Source organism: Oncorhynchus mykiss, chromosome 21, assembly GCF_013265735.2.
Source record: "Oncorhynchus mykiss isolate Arlee chromosome 21, USDA_OmykA_1.1, whole genome shotgun sequence".
NCBI classification, from domain to species: domain Eukaryota; kingdom Metazoa; phylum Chordata; class Actinopteri; order Salmoniformes; family Salmonidae; genus Oncorhynchus; species Oncorhynchus mykiss.
The window spans coordinates 40,280,922-40,286,921 of record NC_048585.1 but is presented as its reverse complement, the minus strand read 5'-3'; the positions used below and the strand labels follow the sequence as shown (position 1 = coordinate 40,286,921).

The following is a 6,000-nucleotide window of genomic DNA, read 5'->3' as shown; positions in this document are numbered from 1 at the left end:
TATGTTTGAAGCCTGAAATGTGGCAAAAGGTCGCAAAGTTCAAGGGGGCCGAATACTTTCGCAAGGCACTGTAATTATCCTTCAATGACCATTTAATTTACCTGATTTATTGATCAATCGTTGTGATGATATTGTGTAAACTGTCACTTCTGTTTTCACTTTGTCCCCCCACAGTCTGAAATTGCATTTTTGTCCCCACCAGTTTTATCATTGGAATGTGATTTTTTAAAAACGCAAAAGTGTGCTTTAGGACCATGCAGACACCTCCGAGCAGTCGGATAGGCTGTTTGGAGTGTTTATCCGACCAGATAAAAAATATAAAAAATAAGCAACAAGGCACGAGGGTGTGTGATACAGTATATGGCCAATATACCACGGCTAAAGGCTGTTCTTAGGCGTGACGCCTAAGAACAATAAGGTGCCTCATTGCTATTATAAACTGGTTACCAATGTAATTAGAGCAGTAAAAATAAATGTTTTGTCATACCCGTGTTATACAATATACCATGGCTGTCAGCCAATCAGCATTCAGGGATAGAACTATCCAGTTTATAATTCATATATATATATGCCCCCCCCCCCCCCCCCCCACACACACTTCTTAAACCAAATTTGCGCCTCTGTGGGCACTATTTTTTATCAGGGCTTCTGGTTTAAAGTGTAGTGCACTATATAGGGAACACATCTAACCCAGAAACACGGCTGTGAGTGTGGCATGTCTGGGTTTAAAGTTACACTTATTTTAAATAAAATAATAATAATAACATTTGCTATCCCTTCTCTCAGTCTCTCTTTTCTCTCTATCTCTCTTCTAATTCTCCGACCCACTACCATCCAACCACATGTCAATTTAATATAGTAGGCTAACCTAATATAGTAGGCCCATCGTTGAATACACAACTGCATCAGAGTGGAGAGGAAATTATATAAAAATTGGGCTTGTTTTTACTGTGACAAGGAAACCTATTCCCTCAGTTTAGAGAATTCAATGTCATCTACCTCGCGCTCCTGGCTAGAGAGATGCCAATGATTGTGATGCTCGCGATTCCGATGCCACACTGGATGTTACATCGGAGGAAACAAGAGAAAAGGAGTTGGAGGACAATAACGTGTCGGGGGGTGTGGCAGTGATGGAGAGCAGCGGGATCAGGAGGGATGGAAAAGGAGGTGGGATTTGCAAACCGGATAGCGCGGTGACATCATCTTGGAAAAATGTGTGTGCGCGAGTGTCTGCGAAACAACGGTATCAGACAGCGCGTGTGACCGGGAACGACAACCGAGAGAGAGAGAGAGAGAGAGAGAGAGAGAGAGAGAGAGAGAGAGTAAAGAAAAGGCGTTTCCATCAACGAACCGGCAAAACTGTGTATCCAGACAACCGGGCGGACGGATAGAACTTGCCTGGAACAAAAACAAACCACTTATCCACACTAGCCAATAGAATTTCGCCATAACAATTGCTTTTGTAATCGCTTTTATATGTTTATAAAATAAAATCCATCACTAGACGGCGTCCCAGAGCTGACAACATCCTAAACCAACTAGCCTACATTCCGGATAGAGGAGCTGACTGAAGAAGCCGATTTTGCAGCGAGATTGTGCGTCAATCGAATACAAATCACATTTTGATAACTGGTAGAGAAGTGAACACTATCTCACCCACAGAACAGGGCATCTCTCTTCGCGGACTCATAGCCTACACAAAGCCCGGGGTAAGCCAACACATGCTTTTAATATCCTGGCTTCACTCACTATTTGTATGGGAGGTTATAATGTTGGCGTGTCATTGTATGCGAGTGTGTTTTTTCAGTTTTTGCTTTTTGAATTTGTCATTATTCAATGATATAATAATGGTTGTATGCTACTACTTGATTTATCATTATTTTGGCACCATTATCAGAGAATTCCGTTACATGATGAACCATAAACCCTACTTCCATAACATGTATAGTTTTGTGTTTCAAAACACTTGATATGACTTTCGTTTGGTTGTTGGGTTGTCTTTTGTCTTGGATGATAACCCACTTCCCAACAAGTGAACGATGCCGGCAATGAATGATGGGACGTTGCTCAGGAAGGGAACCCGACTTGAATGAACTGCTTAACCCATGAATTTGCATTATAGGCGAATGCCTTATCCTTCAAGGACCATTTCATTTACTCGATGTATTGATTCATCGTTATGATGATATTGTGTAAACTGTCACTTCTGCTTTCTCAATGTTGCTGTGTAGCCTAATCCCATTCGGTTTTTTTTACATTGACATCCCTAACCACTTTATCTGGAATGTTCTGTGGCGTTCAATATCGGAGAGTGGTTCAACAATAGCTTAATAATCGATGCTGTTAAACAACCTGTGACCTAGCTAATGTGTCGGTGTTTATGCCGTGCCTCATCATGACTGTGAATAATGGACATGAGGAAAATGTTGAGCACATATCATCCTTAATCCCGACCGCTGCGCCGAGCCCAGCATCACCATGCACGAATGTGTGCACGAGTGAGCAATTGGGGGAAAGCGAACGACCATATAGACTGCTTGTTGAAAACTACTGTTAGGCTATACTGTAATGAATCAGGTTGATGATTGAGACAACAATGGTGTTATTAGTGACAGTACTATAATGAAATCATAATAATAATGGTAATAATTAATATTGCCATTATTGTTGGTTAATTACTAATGCATTACTAATATATTGTCATCAAAATATTGTTTTTAGTCTATTTCCTTGTCCTTTTTGTCAGTGATTTGGTGTACAATAACCCTTGCACTACTAGGCTACAAGAGCTGGAGCTGTATCAAGCGTCTCAGAGGAGGATCGGATCTAAAATCAGTTTAGCCTTTTAAACAGTGTAAACTGTGTTAGGCACAGGGTGACAGCTGCCACTGCATGCATTTCCTGTCACTGCCTTTTCTCTCACAAGTTACATTCCAAATATACCAAGGACCACTTCCACAAGTCTCTTGATCTGTGTGCAGTGCGCACACAATGGTTGTGTAAACTTTTTTAAACAACCAAACCCATAAAAAAACATTGGTTGTATGTCAGTCGATGTATTAAACACGTTGTATATCTGTTGTACAAACTGAGTGTGTACTAGTCCAACAATAGTCAGAGGAGTTGGCTAAAAACACCGATTCGGCACCAGACTATATTTACATTGTTTCAAGTCATTCTGTAGGAAGATACAACGACTACAACTGTCACACTAAGAAAGATACTCTGCTCTGTGCTATTTAAAAAAGGACCCGTTCGTTTTTGTGCTGGAGGTTTTGAAATAGTTTGTCTTCCCGAAAACCCCTTTGTGTTGACTCAGAGACTGGCGAAACACTCGACCGCATACATTCCCACAGACACAGACAGGACGTAGCCAAGGGGGAAGCACATTTCTGCTGTGCTGAACAGTTTTGTCCACCGAGCAAAAAAAATACAAAATCGATATATCAAATGGGAGAGCCATTCCGGCCCGGCAGAGCGAGAGCGAGAGAGAGGGGAGAGGATCATTAAACCAAAAAGCAAGCTGTCTCAATGTCCTCTACCGCCCACGTCCAAGACACACACTCCGCTGTTCTCTTGACTCCCTTATCAGAGCAGAACTTTCTTTACTGTGGCCGTTGAGCATTTTCCGACTGAGTCAATTGTGGAACCAGGAATGTCTCGCTCTGTACCTGAAGCAAAGGGAACTATCGCATGAAATGCTTTGTCATGTTACGATGTAAGACAAGTCATTTAAGCAGTGTTTCTGTGTTGAGGTCTGCAGTCTCAGCACGTATTTTGGAAACGCCAGTAAGGGAGTCGGGATGTGCTTTTGAAAATCTCCGGAATATTTACACGTTCTTCTCACTCAGTTCCAGATGTAGAGGAAACTATGCCTTCAAGGGTGGGTGCTGTGTTCCATCATTGAGCTGTCGGTGGTGTGTTGTGTTGAAGTTGAACCCTGTAGGTAACTTTGGGAGTTTGGAATTGGAACGCCTCCCAAAAATCTTTCAAACCATGGTTCTGGAACATTATGTCACGAATGCACACACACACACACACACACACACACACACGAATGCACACACACACACACACACACAAATCCCCCCCCACCCCCTCTCTCTCTCGCTGTCTCTTTCACAAGGTCAACCATCCACTGTCTGGCAGCCCAGTGGTGTGGTTGAGAGGAGGGCTTAAGCCTCACCCAGCTCTAAGCTGGGTCGGCACAAAAAACCTGATTAACCCATCCCAACAGTTGCTATGCTGCAGCGCTTCCATGCAGTCAGCGCCCTGGTACAAAGTAGCGGACTATACAGTATAGGAAATAGGGTGCCATTTGGGACACAGCCCATATGTAGGCTACACTATTCCTGGATTGTTATGGATTATGGAATCTTCCTGGAATCGCTTGCGCGCTTACACACACACACACACACACACACACACACATCCAGCAGCCCCCCCCCCCAATCCCCCCTCCTATATGTAATCCACTCTCTGCTTCCAGATGAAAAGTCTCAATAGCCGTGATTTGATTTGATATGACTTGATTCGATTGGACTGCTGTGTTTGGAGAAGGATGATTGAGTGCACAGATGGAGGTATTGTGTGTGTGTGTGTGTGTCTGTCTGTGTGTGTGTGTAGTGATATCGTTGTGTGCCACAGAAAGAGGCACCTCTAACTCTTCATCTTTGTTTTTCTCTTTCTCTTTCTGTCTCACTCTTTACTGTAGATGCTAGCATGTCCGTCTGCCTGTCTCTCTGTTTGTCTGCCTCTCTTTCTGTCTGCCTGTCTCCCTCTCTCTCTCTCTCGCTCACCATCTGTCTATCTCTATCATGTTTGTCTGTCTGTCCTCCCTATTAATTTCTCCTTCTACCCACTACATTTTTGGTAGATTCCTCATACAGATGTAAGATCTTCATTTGATCACTCTTTTGTTGCAGAGAATGTTCCTGCACAGCAGCAAACACAAACTTGTAGTGTATTCAAAGGTTAGAAAGGCTTTCAAAGTTTGTAATTTCCACTTTAAAATGTCAGACTTGATTTTCCATAATGAAAAACGTATCAACCCCTACAACATTTTCCATTAATTATAATCCACATAATAATTCACATTTCCTGTTGCTGCAGGATTATTGTCCTGCTGTAGAATACTGGCTCAAATTAAGATCCTACATCTGTACCTTCAGTCTGATCAGTCCAGCTGTGTGTGTGTTGGTTTTCTCTGCCTCTCCTCCTGCCCGTATCTGTGGTGGGTATGGTGGCCTGTGTGTGTCATTCAGTACCAGCAGTCAATTGTTCTGTATCTTACTACACACATCCAATCAATCAGAATAAACCAAATTACAAGACAGTCAAAATAAAACTACATTACTTATTGGGAAACGACAGTACACCGTGGCAAATTATTTGACCATGGTTACTAATCAAAACCTTAGAAAAACCTTGACAAGGTACAGTGAGCACGGCCTTACCATTGAGAAGGGTAGACACAGGAAAAACCTGGCTCCCTATAGAGGAAAGGCTATGCAACCACTGCACAACAGCAGAACCCGAGACAGAGCTGCATTTCCTGACAAAATGTCAAAAATATGAAACAATTAGAGTGTCACTTCCCCAGATTTCAAACTCTTATTCAAGGTTATAAAGATCTCTCTGATGAGAATATATTTCCCATCCTGTTGGGGGAGGATGCAGAGAGCTGTGGCTTGGCATCGCGTGACATTGCTGCTTGACATAAAATGAGGGACCGTGTCTGAGAGACCGAACAACGTGCACATGTCCTTTATGCCATTGTTAAATTAATGGTTATTTTGACCCTTGATTATTGTTGTTACTGTTGTCCCATTAACAATATTGATTCTTATTTTAATTATGTTAATATTGTAAATCTCCAAAGTAAGCTTTGGCAATATGTACATTGTTACGTCATGCCAATGAAGCAAATTTAATTGAATTGAAATTTAAAGAGAGAGATGAAGTCTGCATCTCTAGGCAGTGAGTCTGGTCTGTGCCTGT

At 42.3% G+C, this 6,000-nt stretch overlaps 1 protein-coding gene across 1 annotated transcript in view; it reads left to right on the top strand.

Annotated features, from left to right (window-relative positions):
- Window positions 1-1,207: 1,207 nt before the first annotated feature.
- The window catches only part of LOC110500404 (astrocytic phosphoprotein PEA-15), a 56,707-nt gene continuing 51,914 nt past the window's right edge, over window positions 1,208-6,000 (top strand). Inside the window, exon 1 of the mRNA XM_036957819.1 lies at window positions 1,208-1,709. The gene's annotated coding sequence lies outside the window, so the exon portion shown is untranslated. The remainder of the gene's footprint in view (window positions 1,710-6,000) is intronic.